Genomic DNA, 21,882 nt, shown 5'->3' on the forward strand with positions numbered 1-21,882 from the left:
TCCTCTCTCTCCATCTTCTGACAGTGTTCATTGAGCATCTATTGTGTTGGCCAAAAAGTGTCTTCTGTTTTTAAGTAAAAATAAAAGGCATGTTTTTCATTTTCACCAAGAACTTTATTGAACAACCTATTCACCCTTTTGTTCCATTACCTTCTGCCATTTTTCAGGCAACTTCATAATTCCATTTGCCCAAAACTTTTAATCTTTTTGAGCAAAGAACTGTTCCAGGTGCCTTTTACAGTCTTCCAGGGAATTGAAATTTTTTCCATTAAGAGAATTTTGTAAAGACCTAAATAAATGGAAATCCAAAGGTGCAATGTCTGGTGAATATGGTGGATGAATCAGAACTTCCCAGCCAAGCTGTAACAGTTTTTGCCTAGTCATCAAAGAAACATGTGGTCTTGTGTTATCCTGATGGAAGATTATGCTTTTTCTGTTGACTAATTCTGGATGCTTTTTGTCGAGTGCTGCTTTCAGTTTGTCTAACTGGAGCAGTACTTTTTGGAATCAATCATTTCTTTTTCCAGAAGGAGCTCATGATAGAGGACTCCCTTCCAATCCCACCATATACACAATATCACCTTCTTTGGATGAAGACGGGGCTTTGGCGTGGTTGGTGGTGGTTCACGTAGCTTGCCCCACGATCTCTTCTGTTCCACATTGTTGTACAGTATCCACTTTTCATCGCCCGTCACAATCGTTCCACAAATGGAACGTTTTCATTACGTTTAAGTAGAGAATCGCATGTGGAAATATGGTCAAGAAGAGTTTTTTTTTTGCTTAACTTATGTGGAACCCAAACATCAAAGCAATTAACATAACCAAGCTGGTGCAAATGATTTTCAACGCTTGATTTGGATATTTTGAGTATGTTGGCTATCTCCCACATGGTGTAACGTTTATTGTTCTCAATTAATATCTCTATTTGATCGCCATCACCTTCAACTGGTCTGCCCGACAGTGGAGCATCGTCCAGAGAGAAATCTACAGCATGAAACTTTGCACCACTTTTGACATGTTTGATCCATCACAGCACCTTCTCCATACACTGCACAAATCTTTTTTCTGCACTTCAGGTGCATTTTTACCTTCCTTGAAATAATAAAGCATAACATGTTGAAAATGTTGCTTTTTTACTTCCATCTTCAATATTAAAATAGCTACACAAAAATTCACCAATTTTGATAAGGCTTTTTTTGTATGCATGCTGATATGACAGCTGTCACATACAATCTAACAAAATTGTTTCGAATGAAGTTAAAGACAATTAAGTGCTACTAGAGCCATCTTATGGAAAAAAACAACCAAGCCTTTTGGCCAACCCAATACTCTGTATGAAACACTCTATTAGATCTTGGAGTCATAAAGATAAGGGAGAGATTGTCCCTGCCTTCAACTAGGTAAGCCCCATACATAGACTTCAAAAGTAGTATGATGGTATTACAGTGGTGAGTTAGCCAAGATCACATGGAAAGCAGATACTTAGACGATTAACCAACCCTGAAAGCAGAACTCAGAAGGGATATTGGAAAAGCCAGGTTAGTATTGAAAACAAACTGAAAGTAAGAAATAGTTGAGAACAAGGCAAACTACTGCCCACCAGCCAAATCCAACCTGCTGCCTGTTTTGTGAATAAAGCACTATTGGAATACAGCCACATCCACTCATTTACATATTGTTTACAACTTCTTTTATGCTACAACAGTAAAGTTGAGTAGTTGTGACAGAAACTATATGACCTCAAAGCCTAAAATATTTACTATCTGCCTTCTTATAGAGAAAGTGTCCTGACCCCTGGTGTAGAGCATAAATAATAAAAGTGGAAGAGACAGTTTTGGAAAAAAAATAGAAAAGGGTGAAATTCCTCAAACAGACTTTAAAATGTATTATACAGCTACTATAATCAAAATAGTATGGTACTGGTTTGCCAAAAGATAAATAGCATTGGGAAGATAATAAGAAGTCCAACATAAACCATGTACATATGAATTTGATATATGATGATATTTCATTTCTATCAAGAACATATTTCTTTAATAAACAATGTTAGAAAAATTAGCTATTTCTTTGGAAAAAAATATTTCCACTAGATTTTTAACATTGCTTACCCACCTGCCTCTCCCCCCACCCCAAAATAAGCAACATATCATTGTTTTGTGGTTAATACTTATTTTTTTGCTTACCGTTGTATCTTGTTTCCCACTTTTTCTTCCTAGATTTAATATCTCGTTGCTGCATTACAGGCTTTAGAGCCAATAAATCTTTCTGTTAAGATATGTGACTAGTAAATTTTCTGTCTCTGCATGTAAAAAATATCTTTATTTTACCCATACTCTTGAAAGATAATTGAGCTAAATATAGAGTTGTACTCTCACAGATCATTTTCCTCATCACTTCAAAGACATTTCACTGTTTTCTGACAAATTTAGTGCCGATGGAAAGTTTTCTCTAGGTCTAATTATAGAGCACATTCATCTGTAGAAAATCTATCTTTTGGCTTTTGTGTCTTTTAATATATTTTCTTTGTCTTTGACACTGTAGGTTCCCACAGTGTGTTAAGATGAGTATTTTATGTCTTTCTTCAATTCTAGAAAAATTTTAGCCATTATTACTTTGATGATCACCTCTTGCCCATTTCCTCAGTTCTCTCCTTATTGAGCTCTTGTTAGACATTTATCAGAGTTTCTCACTCTTTATTTCATGTAGTTTAACAGCACTTACATGTTTTCCAACTTTAGGTGATTTGCTCAGATCTGTCTTCCAATTTGCTAGCACTGTGTTCAGCTGTGTCTACTGTGTGTGTTTAATTTCAATGACATTTTCCATTTAAAAAATTTCTATTTTTCAAGAGAATGAGAATTCTAGCCACAGACTGGGAGAAAATATTTGAAAAAGACATATCTGATAAAAACCTGTTACCCAAAATGTACAAAGAACTCTTAAACCTTAACAATAAGAAGACAAACAACTTGATTTAAAAATGGGCAAAAGACTTGAACAGACATCTCACCAAAGAAGATGTAATGATGGCAAATAAATACATAAAAACATTTCACACTATGTATCATCAGGGAAATGCAAAGTAAAACAATGATGAGATACCACTGCATAACTATTAGAATGGCTGAAATCCAGAACACTGACAACATCAGACGTTGGCAAGGAAGGGGAGCAATGCGAATTCTCGTTCATTGGTGGGAATGCAAAATGGTACTGCCACTTTGGGAAACAGTGTGGCCGTTTCTTACAAAAGTAAAAATACTCTGACCATATGATCTGGCCTTTGTACTTACCCAAAGGAGTTGAAATGTTATGTCCACACAAAAAACCTGCACACAAATGCTTGTGGCAGCTTTATTCATAATTGCCAAACTTGGAAGTAACCATGATGTCCTTCAGTAAGTGAATGGATACATAAACTGTGGTACCGCCAGACAATGGAATATCATTCAGTGCTAAAAAAGAAATGCCTTTTGCTAGCTTTTCTCTCAAGCTAAGAAAAGACATGAAGGAAACTTAAAGAAATATTACTAAATGAAAGAAGCCAATCTGAAAAGGCTGAATATGATTCCAATTATATGACATTCTGGAAAGGCCTAAACTTGTTAGACAGTAAAAAGATCAAGGATTGCTGGAGGCTGGGGGCAAGGGGAATGAATAGGTGAAGCACAGAGAATTTTCAGGGCAGTGAAACCATTCTCTATGATACTATAACGGCGGATAGATGTCATTATAAATTTTTCAAAGCCCATAGAATGTGCAACACCAAGAGTAAACTCTAATATAAATTATGGGTGATAATGATGTGTCAATGTGGGTTCATTGACTGTAAAAAATGTACCACTTTGGTGCAGGATGTTGATAGGGAGGGAGGCTGTATGAGTCTGTATGTGTCAGCAGAAATTTTTATTTGATATAACAAGAGGTTTTAAGGTAGGCAGTTCAGGGCTGTGCAGTTACTCAAAAATGTCACCCATGATCCGGGTCTATGAGGTCTTTCTGCTCCATAATCTTTTGTGCTCATTTTCACAAGATGGATGTGTGCTTCCAAGCATCATGAATACATTCCAGATGTGAAAAGGGGTGAAAGTCAAAAGGGCCTTCTCTCAGTGAGGCTTTCTTTTCACTTGGGGAAAAAAAATGTCTCACCAGGGAATTCTGCTTTCGTCTCATTTTCCAGGACTGTGTCACATGCCTTCTATTCCTGCAAGGGAAGCTGGAATAGTATTTCTTTTTCTAACTTCTACAGTAGAGGAAGGAAAGTTAGAGGGAGGTTAGGAATAGAGGTTAAGGAAGTCAATCTACAGTATTTTCTACAGCTGTCTTGTACATCAAGCAATTTCTTTAAGTATTTTGAAATATTGATTTGTAGGTTCCTTTTGAGTGGGGGGGTGTTTTATTTCTCTCTCTCTCTCTATGTATTCACCCCTCCTTATCAATGGCCTCAATCAGTTCCCCAGCCCCCAACTTAAAGAAGTAGGTCTGTGAGTGATGGGACAGGGATTTTATGCTGCGGTGTTATTGCAGTCTTCACTTATCTTGTCACCAAGCTTGGATGGCTATTTAAATTTTTGGTAGTAAAGTTATGTCTATGCCCTCCTTCTTCCCTTGGACCCAAACATCCTATAAGCCTAGTGCACTAGACAGCAGTTGCCAGGCAATTTTTTGGAACAACTATTATGAGTGGAAGGCTAATTTTAGTTCCTTCTCTCACACAGAGCCTTTTTCTCCCCATTAGCCCACAGGTGCCAAACTTCTGGTCATTGTTATCTGTTTTTAGACCCAGAGTCCAGTATGTCTGTTTATTATTTGGTGTTATTGTTCCAGTTCAAGTTCGCTGAAATGCTTTTCTTTTTTAAATATATAGTTTAGCCATGTCTCTCTGATTTTCTCTTCTTATATTTTGCCCAGCATGTCTATGTGTTTGAAATAAAGTAGGGTGTTAATGTGTGAACTAATCACGCCAGCTATGACTTACTTAAATTCTTGATCACACAACTCTTTTGTATTGTTTTCCACTTGTTTGTGCAATTAACCTTCATGATACATTTATGATATTTTTAAAGGTGCAGACAATGTACTTTTATATTCCTTAAGAGGCTTGATGGATACTCAATGCTGAACTCTAAAGACAGATGCACAGTAGTGACAATCACTAGAATTTTGGGTAATAGAATATTGGGTTCATGTTAACTCTATTGAGGGTTTTAGGGAATTTCCAAGATATCCCAATAATCACTGGCCTAGTGATTTAAAGAAGCAGCTCTGGGATCAGACAGACCTGAGTATAAAGTCTAGTTCTGCTATTATTAGCCAGTATGAATGTGGAAAAGTTTCTAAAATTCTCTAAACTTCTGATTCCTTACCTAAAAGAAAATGGATCCAATAATAGTACTAACCTCATAGAATTGTGGCAGAAATAAATGAGACACATGTCAAGCTCTTAGCACAGTGCCTGGCCAGTAGCAAACCAGTTACAGAGGCTACCTGTTGTTAATCTCTTAGAATTAATAAATTAGTATTAATTTATTGATAACAGGTAATCTCTATAGTTATTAATTTTCTGGCCATTCACAAAAAAGTAAATTATATTCTTTTGTTAATTCTTTTTTTTTATAATGTAGATCCAGTGTAACCAAGGTCAACATGGCTAACCCAAGGTAACCAGCAAGTCAACTTTTAATTGTAATCTGAACCAACAGCACAGTGACTTCTTTGTACTTTTGACTATTGACTATTAACTTTGTTGCAGGATTTTCTGAGAACTGCTACCCAGCTAAGGTCAAATTCTAATCAGTGTTGCACAATTAACAAGTCCCATGATCATCAAATTAGGAAGGCCAGTGTTAATTTCTTTTAGCCTGTCAATCATTGTAGACTCTCCTCTTCCATCTCATCTTTACCAGTTCTCTGGTTTCTACCACTTTCTATTCTGTGTCATCTAAAAATATCTGTCTGCCTGGTCATACAAAACAAGTCTTCACTGAGTAAAAAGATATTAATTGCACTGAAGCTGAAGATTAATGTATTGCTTCTACACTATACTTCCCCTCCAAAGTGTTAGTCATTTCACGCACAAGCCATGCACTCTGACCAGAGACGTACTGTAGACTGCAGGACTTGATTGGACCATGAAGTCATACCGTAATCCTAAGCAATTTAAAGGAACATTATTATGTAACTTGCCTCTTAGAGATCACAATAACACTTTACTCAGGAGCAGCCGTCCACAGCCACACTTCCAGAAACTGGGGGAATCCAGTGCAGTGAGCCGTAGCACTCCCTATAGCATCATCCCCACCAAATCTCTTCCTCCTTCATTCCTTTCCTTTTGGTGACACCACCATCCCTCTATTTAGTGAAGTTGTAAAGTGTAAGTCATTCTTGACTCCTTCTTCTCCATAAATTTCGCCCCTCCCTCCTAAACGTATTCAACTACCAATTGTTGATTGCCATTTCTCTAGATATTTATAGACTCTGTCCCTTCCTCACTTACTCTGGTTGAAGCAGTACAAATCTGAACTTAAAAAAAAAACACAACAGCCTCAATGTAATAAAAAGCAGATTAATGGAAGCAAGACTGGCAGTAGGAAAAAATTTAGAAGATTAGTGCAAAGAGAGAGACAGTAGAAGCTTGAAGGTTGTTGTAAGTTGGAGGGTAGGGAAGTAGCTAAAATACGGCAATATTAATAAGGCAGACTTGACAACCTGGGGATGAGTGGCAGAGGAATGCAGAATGACTTCTAGGTGTCAACTTGAACAAGGTGGAGAAGGAAAATAACACTTATTGAATTCTAGTCACTGTGCTAATTATTTACACATGTGATCATAGGCGATAGTAGGAGACCTGTATTTCTCATATTTCACTCATTTTAGGAATTAACTGGTTTGGCTTTGGATTTCTGCATCTAGCTGTCTATCTGGAAAAGAAAATGTTTAATTTGGCTGTGAATAAGTATCAGTCTTGCAGATAGCGTTCTTTCGTCAACATACATTTTGATTTTTTTCATTTACTCTGCATCTGTAGAATCTAACCAGTACCTGGCACACAGTAGACATGCAACAGTTATTTGCTGCACTGAGTTAAACCATTTAAAAAAATTAAACCGTTGTTTAACCGAACTATTAAATAACTATTTGCTAACTGAAACCGTGGGCCTCTATGAACCATACCTAGGCTGTTAGGAAGCTGAGTGGGCAAAGTGATCAGGGTAACATTTGGTTCATATCCATCCCCACCTTCCACCATGTTTTCTGGGTTGGAATAAACTCTGAAAGTCTAGGATGGAATCTTAATAACAGCAAAACAATTACTTGGATTGCTTGGAAATTAGCTCATCATTGTAGAGGACTTTGTCAGAACAGGCAAAGAGAAATGGAATTTGGCTCCAACAGTTCCTAATAATCTTTCCTAGCTTAATAATGCTGCTTTAGTAGAGCCATGGAGTGCTAGAATTGGAAAGGGCCTTAGAGACCATAAAATCCAATATCTTCCTCTTACCAATGGGGACAGGGAGACCTGGTTAAGGCTAAGCAAAGATACCCAATGTTTCATAGCTACTCAGTGATAGTGTGGGACCCAGAAGCCAGTGCCCTGTCTAGGTCAGGAAGCGTAAATTGAATAACTAATGCATTTCAGACACTTTGCTACTTTCTGGTGCTGCAGAAATCAACCCCCTGACCTCTAGTCTCTTGTCTGGTGGGAGAAAGACACATAATCAGATTTTAACACCATGGATTAAGCGGTAGGATATAGATGCAATTATAGCTAATTGCTATAATTTGTTGAGCACTTACTATAATCAGGATTTGGCTGATCACTTTCCATAGCTTAGTTCACTTAATCTCCTCATGACCTGCTTTATCTGTTAATTCCCTTCCACCTCCAAGCTGTGGACAGGAAATACACATTGGGAAGATCTCTTCAAACCAAAAATCCATGTTAAGGCTGTTCCCTTTTACCCCAAGTCTGAAGATATCTACTGCCCAGATTGTGGGAGATCACCAGACCCTGCTACCATGGATAGGGCCATAATGGAACAATAAATGGCTTTGTGAACCTTAAAAAGTCCAGTACTAGGGGAAAGATACGTGATAATCTTAGCAGATGGAGGGTCAGCTCGCCATGTTTATGATTTCTTTGGGGATCATACAGAAGCATTATAAGACAAAGTTCATATTTAAAGCTATTAAAAGGCCTTTTAAGGTTTACAAGGCACACAGCAGAGTATTGGTTGGAGTTTCTGACACCCAAGCCATGAACATGGCTTTTATTGCTTCATAGGGATTGACTGCTGAAAACCTATGACAACATCAATTTTCATTTTGACAGTTCCCTAAATACATCATTCCCCTGTCCAAAAATGCTTTACAGGAAAGCTGGGCAATTGGCTGTTAAAAGCAAGGAATTTCAATGAAAACAGAATCAAAAGGCCAAGATTTACTTTGTGATTTTTACTGACCCACATGGGGAAAATGTGTTCCCTCTATCCTCAACCATTCCGGTGAACTGATGTCATCTCAAACAAGAACGTCTCAAGAGATTGCTACATAACTGTTTGCATATTTTTAGTGCTTATCTCCCTAAAACTTTTGCTACCCACAAAACAAATTTATTATGTCATTAGATAATAAGAGTAGCATCTTTTAGAACTCTTATTGTAAGCTCCCCCCTTCTCCACTTGATCATTTATTGTTTACTAAGCACTATTCTAGACCCTGGAGGAAAAATTAAAAAAACATAGAAAAATAATCATAGTTCCTAACTCGAAGGTGCTTACATTCTACTTATGAAGATGAGTGGGCATAGAAAAACACATAAATACCACGATTCTGGTACTAAGGTAATGAAGAAGAGAAAAGAGGGTAATGAAGTAAAGGGACGTTTGTCTGAATGTATGGGGGGTCAAGTGGTGGGAGGGTGTTGTAGCTAAAATGATTAGGGAAAACCTCTCAGTAATGGAGATTCTAATGCAGAGCAAGGCACAGCTTTACAGAGCTCTGGGGCAGAGTAGTTCAAGTAGAAGGAACAGCAAGTGCAAAGGTCCTGAGACCAGAAGCAGGAAAGCATTCTTAGACTTTTAATTTTATGGTTTTAGATTCTTTTTCAATAATAAATATTTTGAAGGCCTAAAGATTTACTCGGATATAAATCTGACATCTAGAAAGGACTCATACATAAAAGAAAACCAGAGTAGCTGAAATGTAGTAACGGGAGATGGGAGAGGAGGGGCTGGAGGGCAATGAGGAGAGAAGCAGCCAAAGCTTCATCATAAAGTCTTACCTAGGAATTTAGATTTCACTCTCATTTCACTTAGAAGTTGTTGGAGAACTTGAGCAAAGAAGGCACAGTCTGAATTGTTTTACAAAGATCACGTGGTTGCCATGTGGATGGGGTGGAGTGACAAGGGCAGGTCAGGGAGGCCATTGAAAAGGCAGGTGAAGGTCTCCAGGTAAGAGTTGATGGCTGAAATCATTCTCTCCCTTCAAGGCCCAATTTAAAGGTTACTTCCTCAGTGAAACTTTTCCTGACACTACCTCTCCCTCCCCACCAGCAAGTAGAACCAATCCCTTCCCAGTGTTCCTGAAGCACTTTGCACATGCCTCTCTCTCTCTTTTTTTTTTTATCGACAAGTACCTGCAAGACTAAAGAGAGGAAGTAGAATGTGTTGTCAGACTGCACATTGTACTTTTTTTTTTTAACATCTTTATTGGAGTATAATTGCTTTACAATGGTGTGTTGGTTTCTGCTTTATAACAAAGTGAATCAGCTATACATATACATATATCCCCATATCCCCTCCCTCTTGCATCTCCCTCCACCTTCCCTGTCCCACCCCTCTAGGTGGTCACAAAGCACCGAGCTGATCTCCCTGTTCTATGTACATGCCACTCTTGGGACCTATACTTCAGTCACGATTAGTGATAAGTTTACTTGCATGTCTTCATGTAATTTACAAGTTATTACAAAACAAAGATGTGTCTTATCCATCTGGGCCTCCTTAACACTTAGTAGTGGACCTGATTTATATAAGTGCTCAATAAATATCTTAAAGTAATAAATGTATGAATGAATGAATGAATGAATGAAGTAGTACTGTGCTCAAAGTACAGTAGAGTACAGTATTCTACAAACATAATCCTATAGCTGATTTTAATCCACATACTTTGTAGATAGTCCCAGATTATTGAAGCAAGTCTTTTATTAACTTATTAACTTATGATTTAATTCACACGGAATGAGAAAATGGCAATGCAAGTGGATGGGTGTGTATGTTTCGTAAAGGTATCATTTTGTCTGGGGGATCATTTTGCAAGCTGAATTTTAAATCTCTGATTTACGGGGTAACTATAAAGTTATAGATAATCAAAGCAGAACACACTCATCTAAGTAGCTGCTATCCCGTTGCCTTTGGCCATTTTGGAATCGAATCCTATCACTCATCCCAGGGACGCTGCCATGGATTCTCAGGTGAATGGGTAGCCCAGTGTCGGAGGCGGGTGAGACTCAAAGCCAGAATTCTCAAAATCTCCAACTGACTGAATCATTTTTAGAAAAAGGGATGCTGGCCAATTGCATGCCTGGCTGTAATTCCGGTCATTCTTGACAGTATTTAAAAAATAAAACTTTTTATAGTGTAAAACTTCCACATTTCCACTTCTCAACAGTAAAAAAAAAAGCTCAGGGGTTGGAGTTAAGCAGTTCTAGATGAGAGTGGGGTTCCCTGGACATGGGTTCTCGTGCAAACCACTTCACAGAGCTGAGATTCATAGCTTCGCCTGTGAAGTGAGAATAGTAAAGCCTGCCTTATAAATTTCGGAGAGGGTTAAATAAAACAATGTGTGGGAAATGCCTGGCATGTGGGAAATAGCTAGTGAACGTCAGTCTTCTTGCCCTGCTCCCACCACATCATGGAAATCTGTCCACACCTCCCAAACATGGGCGTTCCCTGGGTTCTCACTTGCATCTTCTTCTTGAGCCTGGGAGACATTGTGGTTTAATGAAAAGGCAATGGGCTAGAAATGGAGGCACCTGAACTGTAGTTCTGGCTCTACTATCAACCAGCTCTGAAACGTTGAATAATTCACTATCTATTTGGGTTTATTTCCTCATCTATAAAAAAAGTGTATGGGTGATGGTGATGGATGAAAAATGAAGTTTTGGTGGTGAGCTCACTGTAGGGGCTAGAGAAGTAGAAATATAAGATACACATGAAATATACAATGTTATAACTCAGTTACCTCCACAAAAAAATTAAAAATTAATTTTTAAAAGAGTTTATTAGAATGGATTCATTCTAAGCCTTCTTTGATCTTAACTGTCTGCTCTTATAACCACAGTGTCTAATAGAGCTAGGCAGCAAAATGTCACCAGTAGTTGTTGCCATTTATTTGATGATGTCCTTCACTGAGGAAATTCCTTAAGAAACTAAACAGAGCAAAATAAAAACAACAAAAAATTATTTTTTGCTTTATTGATCATTAAATTTTGTGGTTAAGCAAAGTAGGTTTCCCTTTGCATAAGTATACCTGCAGACATTGACATATTTATTAATAATTTGATGTGACAGTAAGATTGGATTAGGGCTGTTTTATTATTACACTAGGTGTCACAATCACTGACACTAAGTAAGTGGCATTGAGAACATTTAAGGCTGGGCGAGTCCTTGAAATCCAGTTGTGGTTCATCCAAATGCCATGCCATTGTGCTGATGATGACAGGAAGAAAATTAAAATCAGGAATTTGTTCACATTTTAGTTACCCAGAGAAAGTTTTTTCGTTTCTCAATATATTGTGGCTGTGAAACTTATGGACAAGATAAAATCCTGCTTTAATTTTTTCAATGTTTTCCTTTTTTTATTGAAGTATAGTTGATTCATAAAATCCTGCTTTTAAAAATTACTGGGATTAAAATCAGTAAGTTGAATTCAGCAAGTTATTGAACACAAGATCAATATATAAGAACTAATTATATCTCTATATTGCAGATACAAACCAACTGGAAAATGAAAAATTTTAAAAGACGACATTTGGATAGCATTAAATGACATCAAATCTCTAGAAATAAATCCAGCAAAAGATGTACAAAACCTCTATAGAGAAAATTATAAAATATTTTAAAGGGAAATTAGAGAAGACCTAAGTAGAGGGATATATTATATTCACGGACAGATAACTAGGCAAAGTGGAACAAAATGGGAGGTTTCAGAAAAAGACGCACACGTACACTGCCACAACATATGACAAATGTAATACTGCATACAGTGCAGAAAAGAATCTTTTCAATAACTGTCACTAGGTCAATTGGCTATTCATATGGAAAAAATAAATCTTGACTCTTCCACTTCACACTGTACACAAATATCAATTCTAGATGCAATATATATCTAATTGGTAAGGGTAAAGTAATAAAATGTCTAAAAGGTAGCATAGAAGTATACTTTTACAACATTGGAGAAGATGAACATTTTTTTAAATAGGACACAAAAAGTGCTAATCACAAAGGAAAAGACTGATAAATTGATAAACTGGACATTAAAATTAGGAATTTCTATCGTTAAAAGATAGCTAAGAGAATGAAAAGGCAAGTCAAAGAGTGGGAGAAGAGATAAGCAATACACATGTATTGGATAAAGTGCTTGTATCTATAATATATTAAGAACTTCTACAGTAGGTAACCCTTAGAAAGATGTGGAAGAGGGAATTAACCGCTGCTAACCCTGTTCATTTCTCTGGACCGCCAGGGAAATCCCTTCCTCCTCTTTGATTTAATTCAGAATTAAGTTTCAAGCTCATGAAAAGTCATTTCAGTACACATGATGGCATCCAGAATTATTTCTTGTGGTGGTAAAGTTTGTATTTCACCCTTCTAACTATGTCTAGTTTTGTCCTTCCATACTCACTCATTCATTTATTCATTCGTTCTACTCAAAAACATTTGAGCAAGGTATTATGAGCATTTCTGACCAGAGGTCAGAAAATGATGCCACTGGCTAGGGCTGGCAACGCCTAATCATTTACATATGGTCCATGACGGCTTTCACTCCACCTCAGTGTGTGAAAATCAATTTCCGTCACCTAGAGGTGTTCAGTACGGTAGCCACTAGCCACATGTGGCTATTTAAATTTAAATTAATTAAAATGATAGAAAACTAAAAATTCAGTACCTTCGTTATAATAGCCACATTTCAAGTGTTCAATCACCACTTGTGACAGGTGGGTATCCTATTGGCTGTACAGCCATAGAACACTTCCATCATCCCAGAAAGTTCTGTTGGACGACACTGCTGATACCTACGGAAGAAGAGTTGAATTCCTTAACATGACACATAAAGTCTTGTAGGATCTGATGCTGCCTTGTTTTTCAGTCATCTCCTGTCACTCCCTTCTAGAGCTCTATATTTCAGTGACAGTGAAGGGTTTATCATTTCCAGAACGTAATGCTGCTTATGCCATCCTGCTTTTTCTCATGTGATATTCTCTGCCCAGAAAGCCAGTGCCCATGGCGAACCTCTGTACTTTCAAAACCAACTCAAATGTTTCCTCTTCTAGGAAAACTTCCATACTCCTCACCCTTCATTCCTCTCTTAGTAATTTCTACATCTCAGACATATTTTTGTTGGTGCATTTATAACATTGTACTGAATTTTGTTTTTATCTTTTTTCTCCTGTGGACTGTGAAAGAATGCTTAAGGGTAAGGCCTATGTCTGGTTCAGAAGTCTGCAAACTTTTTCTGTAAAGGGCTAGATAGCAAATATTTTTGACTTTGAAAGCCATGTAGCCTCAGACACGATTATTTAACACTGTGGATATAATGTGGAAGCAGTTACTGACCAAATGTAAATGAGTAGGCATGGCCTGGTTTATCCAAAGGGCATCATTTTCTGACCTCTGGTCAGGAATGGTCATAATACCTTGCCCAGTACACATTTTTTAGTAGAATAAACGAATAAGTGAAGAATGAGTATGAAAGAACAAAATTATACATCATTACAGTGGTGGAACGCTTAAAACTTTAATTGCTGGGTGCAGTTATGTTTATTGAGATTAATTTTCTTCATCTTGAAATTTAATCCTGATTTAAATAAAAAGGGGGGAGTGAGATCTTGTTATTTAATTCACTATTAAGCACATGTATGAAGCACAAATATGACTACATGATAAATTTGATTTTTCAAATATTTGATAATTATTTTAGTACAACTGGCTTTCTTTGTAATCTGATACACTTTATTTTAAGCATTTAAAAAAGGGGACGAAGAAGTCAAAGCCCTCTCCCTGTCTCTGGTACCGCGTTCCCAGAGCACACAGAGGGAGGGACTGTCTCCTTCGTCCGTCTAGACTGGAGGTGATGGTGGTGCAGCTGTAGCTGGGGAGTCCCAGCGCAGCCAGAGGAGCCCCTTTGGTACACGAAAAATTACCAAACTAAGAAGCCGCCTGCTGGAACCCTCCCCACCAAAGAATGCTTGGCTGCTTTCTGGGTATCTGTCTGGATCTGTATTCCCCAGGGGTTGGAAAACCTGCCATCCCAAACACTCTCCTGCCCTTGCCACGGAGTGAGCTAATGGGACCAGTGCTCTACCTGAAAGCTCTTTTTAGCTCCATTGTGTGTCTGAGACAGGGGGTGGATGGAGAAGAGGAAGGAGCTGAGAGCCCTGGGCTTGTGGACATTGGCTAGGGCTAAATGTGCATTGATTAACACCAGGGTAAGAAACTGTGGCCTGAGACTCTAATGCCTGAGTGGATGCTAATTATAATTTTTTCTCACATCCTGCCTCAGGCCAGAGCTCAGGCTGCCAAGTGTAAATGTGGGCTGGAGAACTTTTTTCTTCTAATTGTTTTCAAAAGGCTTTGCATGTTCCAATGCTTTAGAACACAACTGAATGCACATTAGGTGAATTAAATAAACAAGGGACTGGCCAGGGATTAATCTGCAGAAATTCAGTTACCTGATCCCTTTTGAGCAAGGAGGTTTAAATGGCTGCTCAGAGAAGACAGACCCCCATGCTCTCAAGTCTGGAAATGCCCCACCCTTCAAGTCATCCAGACTGTGCATGTGGATTTTGTTAGGAATCAGGCTGACCTGGGTTTAAATCCAAGCTCTGCCACTTGCTAGAGGTGTGACCCTAAAACAGTCACCTAATCTCTGTGAACTTGTGTCCTCATGTGTAGAATGAGTATAATACCTGCCTCATATTCCAAAGACATGGGAGAGCAGAGGTGTCGCACACCAGGTGGAGTGTAGGTTCTCCATCGCTTTGTATTGGGATCTTTAGTTTTGCTAATCGAGGCCCACAGCTTTCTGCTGGGCAGGTGCAATGCAGGGACATCTCATCCTTGTCCTCAGAGCATCACACCTGCAGTGGGGCGGCCTCACAGTAGACACACAATAGCTACTTGATCAAGATTATTTTTTAGAGTCTTCCTTTGGCCATTTGAGTAACCATGTTCATTTGGACCAAGATATGAGCCTTGTAACCCAACAGACCCTCCTTGTATCACTCATCCTTGCTTCCCACCTATCATTTATTTATTAGCTTTTTTTGCTACTGGCCATTTTTATCATCTAGGTCATCTTTCCTGTCTCTCACCTCATCTCACCTTTTCTGGAGACACGAAGGTCTCTTTCAGGCAGACTGGCTTTGACTGCTTGTTGGTGCATTCACAGTTTGGTTAATTTCGCCACCAAGGTCATCACTTCTTATCACATCCAGTGACATTATTAGATATCTGGACTCCTGACTAGTCCAGGAGACTTCCAAGTTAAAAACCTCCTTGAGGATTCTGTGAGATTTTTTTCTTCCTTGTGATTGAGGGAGATTGAAATACTTAGATGAATTACTGGGATCCAAGAGCATCTCCCAATGGCAGACTTTCGAAGTGAGATTGTGGAAGTAGCTGACCATTCATTCAGCAAAAAGTTGTTGAAATGTGAAAACATCCCAGCCCACTAGAATGCAAGTACTCCGAGGACAGGGCTTTGTACAGTTGGCTCATTGCTGTGTCCCCAGTGCCTTGAACAGTGACCAGCTCAAGGAATTTTTGTTGAATCAATAAATGAGAGCCTTGTGCAGCCCTCATGGGGTTACAGATGTACAAATAACTATGAGAAAAATGGAAGCATGAAAGAAGGAAGACCTTAGCTTGAGGGAGTCACGAAAGATTTCATTAAGGATGTGACTCTTGAGCTGAGGCTTGAGGAATGCTCCAGAGTTTTCAAATGGATAAATGATGGAATTCCAGACAGAGGAACTAGTGTGCATAAAGGAGACACAGAGGTAAGATAGCGTGGTGTGTTCCAGGGATTGTAAATAGTTGGAGGTGGCTGGCGTGTGTAGGGATAATTGGGCAAAATGTCAGAACTCAGATCATGAGTAACTCTCTATGACCTGCTAGAGTCTGGATTTCTGGGAAGAGGTGAGCCACTAGAGATATAAGTAGGAAAGTGGCAAGATATATTTTAGAGAGGTCTCTCTGGAGGACAGATTTGAGAGGGTAAGACTGAGGCAGGAAGACATAGGTCATTGTAGAGGCTTAGTGAATGGGAAAGGAGAGGTGTGTAAGGCAGAGCAGTGCAGTGGAATGGTGAAAGGGTGTCTTAATATATATTTTAAGAGGTAAAATTTATATAACTTAGCTGCAAAAGAAAAGTCAGAGTGAAGAGTTTCTCCTAGGTTATTGATTTGAGCATCTGGATCAACAGGAAAAGAAGTGGCTTGCTGGCAAGAAGATGAGGGAGTTATTCTTACGTGTCCATAGAACATCTAGTTGGAGATGTTCAAGAAGCACTTGAATACTCAAGTCCAGAGCTGAGGAGAGCTCTGGGGTGGAGGTGCTAACTGGACATCAGAGATCAGTATGGTGGTGATATTACCAGGATTACCATGAAGAATGGCAAGAGAAGAGGCCGGTGAACAGAACTCCAGGAAGCACCAAGATTTAAGCAAGAGAGAAGCAGGAAAGAGGAATGCCATAAACAAAGAGGAGATTTCAAGAATGCGGAAGCCCTCATCGGTGCCAAGTGAAGATAAAGACCATTGGATTAAGAACTAGGAAATCGAAGGTAACAGGAGCAGGATTATTTTGGTGGTAACACAGGGGCCCAGGACAGCTTCCAATGGGTTACACAGGAAATGGGAGGTTATAAAATGAAGACAGCAGGTGTAGACTCCTTGTTCTAGGTATTCAATAGGCAACAGTGAAAGCAGAAAGTAGAACGGGACTTAGAGAAATACATAGGCTTGAGAAGTTTTCGCTGGTTTTTTTTTGTTGTTGTTGTTGTTGTTGTTTTTCCTTAAAGGTAGAATGTACCTGTGGGAAGGGAAAATAATTAGGAGAGATAGAGAAAGAGTAAAGATACAGGTGAGAGGTTTTCTAAAAATTCTTTTTGATGGAACAAAATTATGGGATTTAGTTAGAAAGATGCAGGGGTGGTGATCCCCATTCAACCTGCCTATTTTGCCTCTGCAGAAGACAGATGGATCTTGGTCAATGTGGAGAATATTGTAAGCTTAAGCAGGTGGTGATTCCAGTGACAGCTGCTGAAGCAGATGTGTCGTCATTGCTTGAGCAAGTAACACAACCCCTGGTACCTGGTATGTGGCTATTGATCTGCAAATGCCTTTTCGTCCACCCCTGTCCACAGGCTTAGCAGAATCTTGCTTTCAGCTGGCAAGACCAGCAGTACACCTTCACCGTCCCACCTCAGGGGTATAGTAACTCCCCAGCTGATGCATTATTGACTTTGCAGGGATGTTGATTGCCTTTTCCTTCCACAAGATATCATTATATTGATGACATTATGCTGATTGGACTTGGTGGGCAACAAGTAGCAACCATTCCAGACTTATTGGTAAGAGATTTATATGTCAGAGAATGGCAAATAAATCTGACTAAAACTCAGGGACTTTCTATCTCAGGGAAATTTCTAGGGATCCAGTTGTGTGAAGCATGTCAGGGTGAAAGATAAGTTGCTGCATCTGGCCTCTCCCACAACCAAAAAAGAGTCACAATGCCTACCTAGTAGGTCCTTTTAGATTTTGGAGGCAATATATTCCTCATTTGGGTGTGTTACTCCAGCCCATTGTTGAGTGAACTGAAAAGTTACTAGTTTTGAGTGGGGCCCAAAACAAGAGAAGGCTCTGCAACAGGTCCAGGCTGCTGGAAAGATACTCGGTCACTTGGGCCATTTGACCCAGCATATCCAATGGTGCTTGAAGTGTCAGTGGTAGTTATGCCTGCTGTTTGGAGTCCTCTGAAGTTCTCTACAAGTGCATCACAGCAAAGCCCTTCTATCCTCTGTGGATAGAAAACTACTTTCCTTCTGAGGAACAGCTCTTGGCCTGCTACCTTAGTAGAGACTGAACAGTCAACCATGGGCCACTAAGTTACCATATAACCTGAGCTGCCCATCATGAACTAAGTGTTATCTGACCCACCAAGGCATAAAGCTGGGCATGCACAGAAGCACTTCATCATCAGGTGGAAGTGGTACATAGATGATCAGGCCCAAACGGGCCCTGAAGACACAAGTAAGTTACATAAATACCCACGGTCCCCACTCCTGCTGTCCTATCGTTTCTCTCCCAGCCTGCACCTGTGCCTCAGAGGAGTGCTCTACCATCAGTTGACAGACTTGGGCCTGGCCTACAGATGGTTCTGCACGGTGTGCAGTCACCACCCAGAAGTGGACAGCTACAGTCCTACAGTCCCTTTCTGAAATCTCTCTGAAGGACAGTGGTGAAGAGAAATCTTACTGGTGGAAAGAACTCTGAGCAATGCACCTGGCTGGTCACTCTGCTTGGAAGGAGAAATGGCCAGACAGGCGATTATATACTGATGTATGGGCAGCGGCCAGTGGTTTGGCTGGATGGAATATGATTGGGAAATTAGTGACAAGGAAATTTGGGGAAGAGGTATGTAGATAGGCCTCTGAATGGGCAAAAAACAAAACATGAAGAAATTTGTATCCTGGGTGAATGCTCACCAAAGGGTGGCCCCAGCAGAAGAGGATTTTAATGATCAGGTGGATAGGATTACCCATTCTGTGGATCCCAGTCAGTCTCTTTCTCCAGCCACCCCTGTCATCGCCCAATAAGCTCAGGAACAAAGCGGCCATGGTGACAGGGATGGAGGGTATGCATGGGCTCAGCAACGTGGACTCCCGAAGGCCAGACTGGTTACAGCTGCTGCCGAGTGCCCCTCTGCCAGCGCCAGAGATGAACACTGAGTCCCGCCGTGGCACCATTCCCCCGGGGGAGCAGCCAGCTGTCTGATCAGCTGCAGGTTGATTACATTGGACCTTTTTCTATTATGGAAGGGGCAGCACTTCGTTCTTACAGGAATAGACGCTTACTCTGAATACAAATTTGCCTTCCCTATGTGCAGTGCTTCTGCTAAAACTACCATCTGTGGACTTACAGAATGCCTCCTTCACCCTCATGCTATTCCACAGAGCAGTGCTTCTGATCAAGGAGCTCACTTTACAGCAAAAGAAGTGCAGCAATGGACCCACGCTCACTGGTCTTACATGTTCCCCACCATCCTGAAAGCCAGTGGCTTGATAGAATGGTGGAATGGTCTTTTGAAGACTCAGTTAAAGTGTCAGGTAGGTGGCAATACCTTGCAGGGCCATGGCATGGTTCTCTAGAAGGCTATACATGCTCTGAATCAGCACCCAATGTATACGCTGTTTCTCTGAGAGCCAGGATCCACAGGTGGAACAATTCAGGCATGGAAATGGCAGTGGCACAACTCCCTAGTACCCCTAATGACTCACTAGCAAAATTTTTGCTTCCTGTTCCTATGTCCTTATGCTCTGCTGGCCTAGAGGTCTTGGCTCCAAAAAGAGGAGTGCTTACACCTAGAGACACAACAAAGATTCATTGAACTGAAATTTAAGACTGCTGCCTGATGCCTCAGAATCAACAAGCAAAGAAGGGAGTTACGGTGCTGATTTGGTGACTACCAAGGGGACCTCTACAATGAAGGTAAGGAAGAGTATGTTTGGAATACAAGAGATCCTTTAGGCTGTCTCTTAGTATTACCATGCCCTGTGTTTAAGGACAGTGGAAAACTATAACCCAACCCAAGTAGGACTAGTAATGCCGCAGACTTTTCAGTAATAAGTTTAGATCACCCCCACTAGATGAAGAACCATGCCCAGCTGAAATACTTGCTAACGGCAAAGGGAATATGGAATGGGTAATGGATGAAGGTAGTTATAAATACCAGTTACAACCACATGACCTGTTATAAAAGTAAGGGCTGTCATTGTCATGAGTATTTACTCCTTATTTTGTTATGATTATGATGTGTGTGTGTATTTGTTTTCTTCCCTCTCTTAGCTCCTTATCATTGGTATTAGATGCATTGACTTTATATCACAGTGTTTAAGTGTTGCTAATTTTACGTCATAGTATTTTAGTTATGAGCTATGAAGGGGAAGAATGAACATCACTCAAGGGTTTTAATCTCCTTTCCTGGGGAAGGGGTTAGTGCATTTTAGGTTGAACGCAGGACAGGTATATCATATTAGGTGGAATTATGGTCTGGTTATTGTTTTCATTTGGAGATTAAGTATGGTTTAAGGAGATGTGTGTGGATGCCAAGTTGACAAAGGGTGGAGTTGTGATGGTTAATTTTATGTGTTCACTTGACTGGGCCAGAGGGTGCCCAGATATTCAGTCAAACATTCTTCTGGGTGTTTCTGTGAGGATGTTTTCAATGAGATTAACATTTAAATTGGTACTCTGAGTAAAGCAGGTTGCCCTCTCTAACATGGGTGGGTCTCATCCAATAAGTTGAAGGCTTGAATAGAACCAGAGGCTGACTCTCCTTTAAGTAAGAGACAAGTCTTTCTAACTGATTACCTTCAAACTAAAGCATTAGCTTTCTTCCTGACTTTGGATTCAAACTGAAACACTGGCTTTTGCTGGGTCTTGAACCTGCCGGCCTTCATGCAAGAACTCTACCAGATCATCAGCTCTCCTGGGTCTCTAGCTTGCCAGCTCACCGTGCAGAGCTCGGGATTTGCCTGCCTCCATAACTTTGTAAGCCAATTTCTTATAATAAATCTCTTCACACACACACGCGCGCGCACACACACACACACACACTTTAGGTGAATCCGTAAAGTAGCATGTCCTTAAGATTTATATGACTGTATTAAGTTGGAAGTGGATTAATATAGGCAATAAGACTAGTCTTTAAATGTCTTCTAGAAATCCTAGACCTTCTTCTCCAACCCTGCCTCCTTCCTTCCTTGAACCAATGAGGGCACCAACCCAGAGATTTATAAATTATCTTTTATCTGCATCTGCTTTGCTTTTTACTCTCTTGGATCTTACCTTGGGTGAGCTGTGTCTCTCTCCATCATGTATCAGTGACTTCAGGCTAGCATTCATGGGAATGTAGCCAGTACACAAAACATTCAGGAGACCTCCCTGTCAGCATGGGCTTGTCCAAATGCATGCAGGGGTCCCCCCAATAGGCACACTGTCCTCACAACACCCATTCAGCTGTTGGCTGTCGACGACTTGCAGATTCCTCTCTTGAGCTATTCCCAGATGGTTCTGACCAGTCCTTTTCATTTCATTTGTATATTTGTATAATGCAATGAAGCATATCCTTGATGGGACTGCAGAGCAAATTGGTGGCATGCCTTCTGAGAGTTCCAAGGTTGTCATGGGCATGATAGCAATACTGTGCTTTAACTAAAAGTCAGTTCTAAACTCCCCAGAGAGTTCCAGAGGGTGCATGTTCTTCATTCTTTTGGATACAGAGCAGACATCCAGAGTGTCCTGAGGTGCCCTAATAATAAAAGCCCATTCCCTCCACATACCAGGGGGAGAAGAGGACCAGGTCGGTTTTATTTCCTTAC

Source organism: Pseudorca crassidens, chromosome 11, assembly GCF_039906515.1.
Source record: "Pseudorca crassidens isolate mPseCra1 chromosome 11, mPseCra1.hap1, whole genome shotgun sequence".
NCBI classification, from domain to species: Eukaryota; Metazoa; Chordata; class Mammalia; order Artiodactyla; family Delphinidae; genus Pseudorca; species Pseudorca crassidens.